Raw genomic sequence first — 13530 nt, 5'->3', positions numbered from 1 at the left:
ACTTCCTATGCTACAGTAAGTCACTGCCACTGCTAGGCAGTCCCTGCAGGTGGCAGATTTTACTGGGGGGATACAGCCCTGTAATCCATAAGTAAAATCTGTCAGTCCTAGTGACCTTACACAACATATGGAGGTATCCTATTACCCACGGTCATTGATCGCGGGTAATTGTGTCTCCAGGGGGCTATTAAATTAGCCCTGATAAGGCTGTGCGAGACATGGTTTATAAGGGATTTTTTTTTTCAACTACGTCCCCACAACGACTAATTAAGCAATTAATCCCCCCTCCCTACACACTACACCACAGCTACCCTGCAGCCCAGTCCCCACACACACTACCACCACCACACATTATATGCCACTTTATCCACCCCACACCCCAGTACACACTAATATTCCACTTTATCCCCCCCACTCCAGCACAAAGTAACATACCAGCTTATATCCCCCCCCCCGACCCCAGTACACACTAATATTCCACTATATCCCCCCCACTCCAGCACATAGTAACATACCAGCTTATATCCCCCCCCGACCCCAGTACACAGTAATATTTCAGTTTATCCCCCTCACCCCAGCACACAGTAACATACCAGCCCCCCCCGACCCCAGTGCACAGTAATATTTCACTTTTATCTCCCCCCCACTATACACACCCAATGAAGTCAGCCAGAAAAGCATGTCCAAAGTTTAATTAAATTATAATAATGTTCTTCATATGCCCACATCACAAAATGTATTTGTTTACAAATATGCACTCAGAATATAATGTACATAAGCACAATCTTCCTATTTATACAGTACGAAAGAGACCCAACACAACCAGGACACAAACCACACTACCAAGAGATGCGGATGCTGGCGATGCAGGTAAATAATAATTTGTGATACATATTCTGAAAACACTAAGAAAAACATAAATAATTGTTTTATTGTAACCCATAGGAACTTCCTCAGCACAACACACTCCACAAAGTCGACCTTCACAGGGGTCTGCCAGTCGACAGAAGAGGGGAAGCAAGAGACGGCATCTTGAGGTGGCAAGGACACCCACATCCTCTCCACCACAAAGGCGCATCTCCACTGTGACGGCTCAGCCACCAAAAGCCATTTTGGCCAGTCCACGATCCGATGAACCACAATCCCCTCAGCTGTCTGGTGAGTACACAAAATCAAATAATTATATTACATTTTACACAGTGTTTTTGCACACAAAATACACATGACCAAAAGCACACAATCATCCTTGTACTAATCCACACCAGCAAGCACATGTTTAGCCTAATTTAGTTGGTCATATCACCACTTTACAATATGCGCTAAATAGGTGTTCCCACTTCAGGCAAGAACTATTTTTTTCATATGAATTTTATTATTGAAAATCAAATGTTTAGTGGCCAAGACTGACATCCTTTCACAATGGGTGAGTGTATTAATTTTCTCATTTAATGTATTGTGTTTGTTATCCTAATCCAAAATTTAACCCTAATATGTCATTGGTGGCAGTTGATTTATTTTGAGTTCTCCATGTTTGACCAGTAATTTAGGTGTTAGGCCAACATTTACATTTATAATTGTTTCAATGAGTAGGTTAGGTAAGAAGCAAACTATTTTTGTTACAATATTAATGTAAATTCTTAATGTTGTCCACACTCTGTTTTTAATGATCTACATGCATATTAATAGTCATGCATGTTTACGTAAAGCTGTAAACAACCAGAAGACCAACACTTACTAACTTGTTGCTGTCTTCAACCCCATACAGATGCAAACATCATGCCCCAGGATCCCCAACAGGAAACAGACTTGCAGCAAACATTCACACTCCACCTGCAAGCAATTGCTAACAACCAGCCAACCACACCGGCTGACATAAAGCCACCACCCCAAACATCCCCCACCCCACAATTGAGCCCAACACCACCCCAGCCACAAAGTGACCAAACATTTTGGGACAGTTGGGCCACACAACAGGCCCAAAACCATGCCTGTCTGCGTACACACAGCCAATATCTCGCCAGTCTGTCCCATCATCTACCTAGACTCAGTAGAAACTCAAGCACACTGAATGTGCAACTTGGCAGAGTGGCCAATACAATGGAGCAGATGAGAGCAGACAACAGCCAACTTCTAGCTAGTTTTCAGCGCATAATGGATGAGCAACACCGCCATCAACAAGCCCTAATTCAAATCATACAAACCAATCAGTTAATCACCGAAAGCCTGTCCAGAATCATCTCCAACAACACAGCCGCAACAAAACAACTTACAGCAAGCCTAAACAACCTGAGCCAAAACCTAAATGTGTTGTTATCACAGCAACAAGGATCAAGCTCAGGGACCACCACACCTAGCCAGACCCCAGTTACCTCCCCAGTTCGAAGATCCACCAGAACACGGTCCAATGTGCCATCCCAAACCTCTGCAGCCAGCAAACAACCCCATAAGAAATTAGCAACCCTGCAGCAGGATAGACCCTAATCCCCACTATATGACAACAATATGGAATTGTGGTACACACAAAAAAAGTGTTGTAAGGTAATAAATTACTAAAACGCTATATGTGGCAAGTTTTATTTGTAAATGACTGTCAGTGTAACATGAAAATGGTATTGAGTAATGGGAAACAACATGCCTAACATGATTCATTACCGCAACACCCAAAAAGTACGACATATAGTTTAGTTTTGGTGTTAGCCAATGTGTGGTAAGCAAAATGCAAGACATTACTCAATGTCCATTATGTAAGGGTCTTTAGCATACACAAATGGAAGCACAGCATACAATGAAACACAACACAAACACATACTAATACACAAACCAGGGTTAGTTTGTTACGGTATAGTTAACTCAAATTTATCATTGTTGAAAATGTTCACATCACAAGATCAAAATGATTTCTAATGTAAAAAAATTAAAAACCAAACAATATATAGATATGCATTTGTAAAGGTAACTGCTACACCACAGATATACAGAAACACATATATAGTATATACACTACAATCACATAACTATGTTTGTCTTGAGCAAGAGCTACATTGATATTGTAATAACATTTGACTCCATATTTTTTAATATAGAAATAACACAGAAACAAATACTTACCGCTAAAATAATGCAGGATAAGTTCTTGCCTTACCAGCCTCCATACATCTGTACTCACACTGTCGCCAGATGTTTCAAACTCCTCTACTTGCTGACTGTTTTCTTCATCACCAACATCCTCCTCCTCAACAAGTGCCAGATGTTGCTGCAAAAACATGTTATGAAGAAAACAGCAGCAAAACACAATCCTAGTCACCTTTGGGGGACCATACAACAAAAGCCCAGCAGACTTATCCAGACACCGAAACCTAGGTTTCAGACCACCAAAACATCTTTCTATCACATTCCGCGTGGACTTATGTGCATTATTGTAATTGTGTTCAGCAGGGGAATCAGGTTGGGACAATGGAGTAAGAAGCCAAGAGAAGCAGCCATATCCCCCATCACCTGAAAGACAGATATAGGCAACATTAGGACATCTGGTTTAGGCAACAAACTGTAAACATACTGACCATGTTGAGGCTAACACACATACAAACAAAATACATGGTACTTACCCAGCAGCCATCCATCGAGCATTTGTCCGGCCTCAAATTTATCAAAGAGGGATGACTGACTGAGGATGAAGGAGTCATGGCAGCCACCAGGGTAACCCGCAACAACACTCATAATTTTAATATTTGCATCACAAACCACCTGGACATTAGTGGAGTGGGCCAGATGTCTATTGGTATAAATGTATTGCCTGCCCCTAGGTGGTCTCAGCTCAACGTGTGTGCAATCTATGGCACCCAGCACATTGGGCATGCCAGGAAGCTCATAGAAAGCTACCCTGACTGCATGCCACTGTGACTCCTTGGTAGGGAAGCAGATAGAGGCTTCTATGTGTGTATCCAAAGCATACAAAACCTGAGTGGACATAAAAAAATATAAGGTGAGTGTCATGACCTGTAAGAAATACAAGACTGTGTAATATTACATTACATAATCTAAACCTAGACATAAAGGAGTATGTATGGTTTACGTCACCTGATTTACATATTTAGAAAAGGTGGGCTGTGAGATTCCAATTACATCTCCAGTCACTGCCTGAAAGCTGCCAGTAGCCATAAAGTGCAACACAGCCAGGAGTTTGTGCAGGCCTGAGACAGAGCGAGAGCATGCTGTCTCAGGGTCTAGGTCCAGTTTGATAAGGTCATACGGACGGAAAATGTTGTTTCTATTTAGCCGGAACATCTGTATGACCTGGTCATCGGCCAATGCGTTTAAGTTTAAACGCCCCCTAAAAAAACAAGGCCTGCGCAGCCTCCGCGGAACCTGTACAACCTGCTGACCATGATCAGTTTCCTGGCCCTGGTTTCGTGTAGCCTGATGGAACAGTCTCAGGTATCCCACAGCAAACAAACAATCTGTAACACACACGGCAGCAGCCATTTCAGAGTGAGAGATTTGTAAAATGTGCTTGTGTCCCTTTTAAAGGGCCAAAAATGCAGGTGTGATTAATGTAGAATTTGAAACACATGTAAACACGCTTTTCAAAAGCAGATCTATTTTTTTCCCGTGTTTTTTTTACGATTCGTTTTTTTTCACGGCCGCAAATGCACGTTCACGGTAGAGATTACAAATACGAATGAGTAGTAAATTACCGAGTTCTATACCTAAACAGCCGTGTTTGACCGATGGTGTATTCATTCGTATTTTTTAACTTTGATTTTTAAAAAAATACGAATGCCCTCATCACTGCCGAGATTTCAGTTTAGTAAAGTCCCGAGATGACACTTTGATGAAAAAAACACCAAATCGGTCAAATTGGGAGCTTAGTAAATATACCCCGCAGTCTTTTCCTCAGAGCATAGATCTATAAGGCCTATAACCTTACACCTTTTACCAGTAAAGGTTTGTGGGGAACACTGGGGTCCCCCCTCTGTGTATACATAGGTTGGTTCCCAACACCAGTTTTGCACCCATCTGGGTCCTTTGCTACTTTGTATATCTCAGTTTTATGGTCCGTTGCAAAGTTACACTTAAACATTTTGCACACATCACTTTTTCATTATTTCAAGTACAGTGCTGATACTGTTTTTTTTCAATATAGTACAAAAGTAGAGAAAACCCACACTAATTCTGGCAACACACTAAAGGAGACAATCAACACCAGGCACACATTTCCAGAAAACTTTAATGCTCTTTTGGTATTTTTGAGTGTGTTCTAAAAAAAATTTAATCTCTAGAATCCTGGACACCTTCAGACATTTTAACACAGTGTTGTTGAGGCCATCAAAATTTTAATATTATTAAATATTATTCTTTATAATTGAATTTTTTGCTTATTTGTTTTAATCCAGATAACCAACTGGAGCCATCAACAAGCACTGGGACAACATGTGGCATACAGTTCTACCGACCATTCAGGCAATGATAATTTTTTCTTTATTTCACATTTTTGTCAAGCAATTACCACATACTGTATGTTTCTAGAGATGTGCGGACCACACAAACTTCCTGTTTCCAAGTACTGGTATTTCCTGTATAGATGTGCGTCAGCCCAAAAATCTCGGGTTTGGGGTTTTTGTTTTGGATCTGTATCTCCTTTGTGTTTGGGGTCTGTATTTGTTTTGCCTCTAAATTTGTTGCAAGTTTTGGATCTGTATTTGTTTTGGATCTGTATTTAAAAAAAATAAATCATAAATTTCAGCTAAAATCACAGAATATGTGTCTGTTTCTGTTACTACAGTATTAATAACCTCAATAACATTAATTTCCACTCATTTCCAATCAATTTTGACCACCTCACAGCTCATTACAGTATATTGTTTTCATCCGGTATAGGGCAAAAGGTTGCACTAGGTACAGTAGCTGAATGACTTATACCCCTTTCAGACATGCTCTAAATTCCCGGGATTTTGCACATGTACGCGCATCAACCCAGGAATTTGGTATGTCTGAAAGGCACTGACCCGTGAACGTGATCCGGGTCACCAACCCTGCAATTGACCAGGGTTTTTCAAGGGACTCAAGTCCCGGAAAGACAACCTGGCTTAGGTCTGAAAGGTGCAACCGGGGAATTTGCTCCCAGGTCACACTTGATTGGCGGGGCTGCTTGGAGGAGGCCGGAGTTAAGAGGGGGCGTGCGCCGGCTGCTGTAGTCCGTGCTGCTGTGAGTAGTTGAAGCAGCCGGCGCAGTCAAAAAACAAGCCTGTTGGAGTGAGTGAGAGAGTGAGTGTGTGTGTGTGTGTGTGTGTGTGTGTGTGTGTGTGTGTGAGAGAGTGAGTGTGTGTATATATGAATTTGGCATGTGTGTATATATTACATGTATGTGTGTTTGAGTGTGACATGTGTATGTGTAAGACGTGTGTAAATGTACGAGTGTGACGTCTGTGTGTGTGTGTGTATGTAAGACGTGACATTAGAGTAGCCTGGTCTGACCTGGCTGCCAGGGCAGCCAGGCTTATGCCTGAAAGCAGGGCCGGCTCGAGGCATGTTTGACTCGAGCGGCCGCACAGGGCACCACCCTTAAAGGGCGCCGCACGCTGGCGCCACCATGTCGGAGCCTGGAGCCGGCCCTGTCCTGTAGCCTGCGGGCTGCGTCGCCTCCTCTCTGTAAAGTGATGTGTGCGTGCTATGTGGCGTCGGCGTCTGATGTCAGACACCGGCACTGCACAGCGTGCACAGTTCACTTTCAGGCACCGGCTCGCACAGACAGCGCGGCCGGATCTGCAGCAGGTACTCTGGGGGCATATGTGGCACTGTGGGGGGCATTAATGTATCTGGCACTGTGGGGGCATTTATCTGGCGCTGTGGGGGACATTAATGTCTCTGGCACTGTGGGGGCATTAATGTATCTGGCACTGTGGGGGCATTTATGGCACTGTTGGGTCATTAATGTATCTGGCACTGTGGGGGCATTAATGTATTAAGCACTGTGGGGGCATATCTGGCACTGTGGGGGCATTAATGTATCTGGCACTGTGGGGGTATTTATCTGGCACTGTGGGGGCATTTATCTGGCACGGTGGGGGGCATTAATGTATCTGGCACTGTGGGGGCATTTGTCTGGCACTGTGGGGGGCATTAATGTATCTGGCACTGTGGGGGCATTTATCTGGCACTGTGGGGGCATTAATGTATCTGGCACTGTGGGGGGCATTAATGTATCTGGCACTGTGGGGGCATTTATCTGGCACTGTGGGGGACATTAATGTATCTGGCACTGTAGGGGCATTAATGTATCTGGCACTGTGGGGGCATTTCTGGCACTGTGGGGTCATTAATGTATCTGGCACTGTGGGGGCATATCTGGCACTGTGGTGGCATTCATGTATCTAGCACTGTGGGGGCATTTATCTGGCACTGTGGGGGCATTAATATATCTGGCACTGTGGGGGCATTAATGTATCTGGCACTGTGGGGGCATTTATCTGGCACTGTGGGGCATTTATCTGGCATTGTGGGGGACATTAATGTATCTGGCACTGTGGGGGCATTAATGTATCTGGCACTGTGGGGGCATTTCTGGCACTGTGGGGTAATTAATGTATCTGGCACTGTGGGGGCATTAATGTATCTGGCACTGTGGGGGCATATCTGGCACTGTGGGGGCATTCATGTATCTAGCACTGTGGGGGCATTTATCTGGCACTGTGGGGGGGCATTAATGTATCTGGCACTGTGGGGGCATTTATCTAGCACTGTGGGGGACATTAATGTATCTGGCACTGTGGGGACATTAATGTATCTGGCACTGTGGGGGCATTTCTGGCACTGTGGGGGGCATTAATGTATCTGACACTGTGGGGGCATTAATGTATCTGGCACTGTGGGGGCATTTCTGGCACTGTGGGGGCATTAATGTATCTGGCACTGTGGGGGCATATCTGGCACTGTGGGGGGCATTTATCTATCTGGCACTGTGGGGGGCATTTAGCTATCTGGCCCTGTGGGGGGCATTTATCTGTCTGGCACTGTTGGGGGCATTTAGCTATCTGGCACTGTGGGGGGACATTTAGCTATCTGGCACTGTGGGGGGCATTTTGCTATCTGGCACTGTGGGGGCATTTATGTATCTGGCACTGCTGGGGAGCATTTATGCATCTGGCACTGCTGGGGGGCATGTCATGTGCATCTGGCACTGCCGGGGGGCATGTCATGTGCATCTGGCTGTGCTGGGGGGCATGTCATGCATTTGGCACTGCTGGGGGGCATGTCGTGCATCTGGCACTGCTGGGGGGCAAGTTGTGCATCTGGCACTGCTGGGGGGCATGTCGTGTGCATCTAGCACTGCTGGGGAGCATGTCATGTGTAGCTGGTACTGCTGCGGGGCATGTCATGTGTAGCTGGCACTGGTGGGGGGCATATCATGTCTATCTGGCACTGCACTACTGTAGACATTATGTGTAGCTGGCACTATACTGGAGACATTGTGTGTAAGGAACACTACTGTAGCTGTTATGTGTAAGGCTGCTAATTGTGTGCATAGAGGGGGTGTGAAAATCTATTTATAGTTTGATAATATGAAGTTGTGAGGCCCCACCCACTTTCCCAGGAGGCCACACCCACTTTTCCAGCAGCACACGCGCCGAAGAGTATGGGAGGTGGCGCTTTGAAATTTTCTCGCTCAGGGTGCTAGTAGGCCTGGAGTCGGCCCTGCCTGAAAGGGGTCGACCCGGGAATTTCCCAGGTCTCAGGTTTAGTGTGAAAGGGGGTCCCAGCAAAAACCCAGGATTTTTCAGTGGTGAAAATCCCTGGTCTGAAGCAGGGAAATTCCCAGGTCCTATGTCTGAATGGGGTATAAGCTAAATGACAGAAGTGGGCAGCACAAACATATGGCACTTAAACTTCCAACATGGCACATCTAGGAAACAGAACGTCACTGCAGTGGCAGGCAGGGTGGAAGTTTAATAAAATATATAAATGTTTGCCGTCTACAGAAGAAGACAGTCAGCAATGCTCCAAACAGCAGATAATGCAAAGAAAAGAGGTGTAAGATGGAATTGTCCTTAGGCACTCCCACCCATCCTTATGTTGTATATATTGGATAGGACATGCACAGTTTAACAAACCAATAATTTTAGTGAAAGGGACCATCACTTGTGGCTGAAATGATTGGTTTGTGTGGGGCCCCACAAAACTATTTTTTAGAAGGACTACTAGAATGTTGATGATGAGGGTGTTAATTAGATTATAATCTTGAACAATAAATTTCATGTCTGATGTAACGTGGAGTAGGTTGCCTAGATGGCCAATGTTCTTACCTCTACTAACTTTGGCCTCACAAACAGAGCAGATGCTTTCATAAACATTGTCAGGATTGGGGTAAAAATAATCTCACACCCAAGAGGTGGCTTTTTGGTCTTCTGCCCAGGCATCGCAATAGCTTTCTTTTTATCACGGTCAACAACTGCAGCCACTGGTGGCTGACTTACACAAACAACATCACCAACATCCTCAGTGTCAGATAGTAGTAGTACACAGTCACACATATCCCCCTCATCCTGTTCCACTTCCACACACAAATTCTTAATTTCTATTATGTCCTCCTCATCATCACCATCTTCACCTGTACTGCTCCCCACATGTGCAGATGGTGCAGAAATGGTGAAAGGAGGTGAAAGAAGCTTCTCTATGAGGACAGTGTTAGAAAAGACAGACTCACCCATATCTGATGTGGACACCTTTAAACATTCCACAAGAATCTCTGATGGTTCTAATTCTGAATGCACAGTTTGTCTTACTGCCTCTGCAGCTAACTTACCTTTTAATGTTTCTTTTCTTTACAACTGTAAAATGTAAATGATTTTACATGAACTGACTTAAGCCCTCTATGCCCCTGTGCATTGGCCTTGGTAGATGACGTTGTCAGACTTATATTGTCATGACTGGTGGCAGCACTTGCACCACTAGCATATGCTTCTTGCTCTCCTCTCATTTGTTTGTCCTCCATATTTATCCACAAACACGAATGAAGTGGAGTACAGCACACACCACAAATTGTACAAAAAATTTACCACCTTCAGTGTCGCACAATAAGTGTATGAGTCAGAAATAGTAATAGTTTCACGAACAGTGTCGCACAATACGTGTATGAGTCAGAAATATTGATCAACACTGTGGTTTAATTTCACCAACAGTGTCTCAAAAATATGTCTATGAGTATGAAATAATATTCAAACACTGTGATTTAATTTCACCAACAGTGTCGCACAATACGTGTATGAGTCAGAAAAAGTAATCAAAAACTGTGGTTGACCTTCACCAACAATAACTGAATGAGTAGGAAATAAAATATATTACTGTGGTAGCTCCTTCACCCACAGCATCACACAATACATGTGTGCATCAGAAATAGTAATCGAACACTGCAGTTGTCCTTCACCAACAGTGTCGCACAATACGTGTATGAGTAGGAAATAAAATATATTATTGTGGTACCACCTACATCCACAGTATCACACAATATGTGTGTCCTTCAAAAATAGTAATCTAACATTGCGGTTGACCTTCACTAACAGCGTCGCACAATAACTGAATGAGTAGGAAATAAAATATATTATTGTGGTACCACCTTCACCCACAGCATCACAGAATACCTGTGTGTATCAGAAATATTAGTCAAACACTGCAGTTGACCTTCATCAACAGTGTCGCACGATATGTGTATGAGTAGGAAATAAATTATATTACTGTGGTACCACCTTCACCCACAGCATCACAGAATACATGTGTGCATCAGAAATAGTAGTCAAACACTGCAGTTGACCTTCATCAACAGTGTCGCACGATATGTGTATGAGTAGGAAATAAATTATATTACTGTGGTACCACCTTCACCCACAGCATCACAGAATACATGTGTGCATCAGAAATAGTAGTCAAACACTGCAGTTGACCTTCACCAACAGTGTCACACATGTATACGTGTATGAGTACGAAATAATAAAACACTACAGTCTAACCGGCAGTGTCACAGTACTTATGAAAATAAAATAAAAATTGTGTAGTACACTGGGGTACAGTTCAAACAAACAAAATTTTTTTGTATAACTATACTTTTAGGCTTTTTGTTTTTAGCTTTTACTATTTTAATTTTACACTGGGGTGGGGCCCCTGGATGGATGAACAGATCACCCCTTTCAGATACAGCATAGAGAGCACCCTTAGACTGATACAGCAGACAGAGCACCCCTGGACTGATACAACAACAGGTCACCCTTGGACTGATACAGCAGTCAGAGCACCCCTGAACTGATACAGCAGACCGAGCACCCCACCTGGACTAATACAGCAGACTTAGCATCCCTGGACTGATACAGCAGACAGAGCACCCTTGGACTAATGCAGCAGATACAGCAACCTGCCTGGACTGATACAGGAGACTCAGTACCCCTGGACTGATACAGCAGCCTAAGTACCCCTGGACTGATACAGCAGAGAGAGCACCCACCACACGCCCGACAACACAGTACTGAGATGGACACGTCTGTTCGGTACACTCTCCACAACTGGAGTGAAGATGGCAGGATGATGTTGTTTTGCTTCATGGGTCCTGACTCGGAACCAGACTAATATTGTGAAGTTCAGGTGGGTCCGGTTCTTGGAGAACCGTACCCACTCATCTCTAATTTCCTGTGAGGCTCGGATCCAAAAACAAGGAAAAACATCATCCTCCTGGTATCAGATCTCTCACATGTTTTGCATTTGATTAAAAGTCCCTCCCTCATGATTCGCACAGAACTTCATGGGGAGAGGGTTCAGGGTGGGTTGCCAGGGGCAAATGCGGGGGGGGGGGGGGCTCTGCACATGCATGTATGTATGTGTAATATATACATACACACAGCATGCATACTGTACATACACACAGTATACATGCATGCTGCAGACATGCACAGCATATATACATACTGTAGACACACACAGCATATACATACAGCATATACAGACATAACACACATGCATAGATGCATATACAGACATAGCTTACATACAGCATATAAACACACATAGCACGTAAATACAGCATATGCACACACATAGCATGCATGCATATAAACATAAACACAAACAAAGCATACATACAGCATATACACACAAACACACACACAACATACATACAGCATACACACACATAGCATACATACAGCATATACACACACACACACACACACACACACACACACACATAGCATGTTCATACAGCATGTACACACATAGCATGTATACATACATACAGCATATACACACATACAGTACATACACACATAGCATGTATACATACAGCATATACACACATACAGCATATATATTATATGCATACAGTATACACACACACACAATACATACAGCATATACACAAACACACATAGCACATACATACATACATACATACATACAGCATATACACACCACATTGCACATACATACAGCATATACACACATAGCACATACATACAGCATATACACACACAGCACATACATACAGCATATACACACATAACACATACAGCATATACACACATAGCACATACATACATACATACATACATAAATACATACATATGTACGTACATACATATACACACACGGCATACATACAGCATATACACACACATAGCAGATACATACATGCATACATACATACATACATACTGTATATACATACAGCATACATACAGTATATACACACAGCATACATACAGCATATACACACACATAGCACAAACATACAGTATATATACACAGCATACATACAGCATATACACACATAGCACATATATACATACAGCATGTACACACACATAGCACATGCATACAGCATATACACACATAGCATGTACATATAGCATATACACACACATAGCACATACATACAGCATATACACACATAGCATGTATACATACAGTATACACACAGCTTATACACATATAGCACATATATACATACATACATACAGCATATACACACACATAGCACATACATACAGCATATACACACATAGCACATACATACAGCATTTACACACATAGCATGTATACATACAGTATATACACATAGCTTATACATACACATTGCACATACATACATACATACATACATACATACATACATACAGCATATACACACACATAACACATACATACAGCATATACACACTCTTAGCACATACATACATACATACATACATACATACGGCATATACACACACATACAGTATCATGTCTCCCTCCCCCTCAAACATCAGGACAGTGGGTGCCCCACCCACCCAGCATAACTAAGCCCCAGTATATGACACACACACACACCTGCTCGCTGCAGGGCATAACTCTCTGCCCACCCGAGTCTGGCCAGCTCTGATACAGAAGTCACATGGGACAGGAGAACTGCCTGGGAAGAGCTGCACACACTGTCCCTGCAGCTACAGCAGCTCCTCCTATACATTCAGCCAGCCACACAGCCACAGCCTGCCTCCTCCATCAGTGTGTTAGAAG

The 13530-nt window shown here is 43.4% G+C and overlaps 1 long non-coding RNA gene across 1 annotated transcript in view; it reads right to left on the bottom strand.

Moving 5' to 3' along the window:
- Positions 1-5223: 5223 nt before the first annotated feature.
- LOC134910218 (uncharacterized) overlaps positions 5224-13530 on the bottom strand; it is a 179280-nt gene continuing 170973 nt past the window's right edge. Inside the window, exon 4 of the long non-coding RNA XR_010176147.1 lies at positions 5224-5710. This is a non-coding gene — a long non-coding RNA (uncharacterized LOC134910218). The remainder of the gene's footprint in view (positions 5711-13530) is intronic.

This window comes from Pseudophryne corroboree, chromosome 1 (genome assembly GCF_028390025.1).
Source record: "Pseudophryne corroboree isolate aPseCor3 chromosome 1, aPseCor3.hap2, whole genome shotgun sequence".
Taxonomy (NCBI): domain Eukaryota; kingdom Metazoa; phylum Chordata; class Amphibia; order Anura; family Myobatrachidae; genus Pseudophryne; species Pseudophryne corroboree.
The sequence above is the reverse complement of the archived record's forward strand: the minus strand, read 5'-3'. Positions and strand labels throughout refer to the sequence as shown.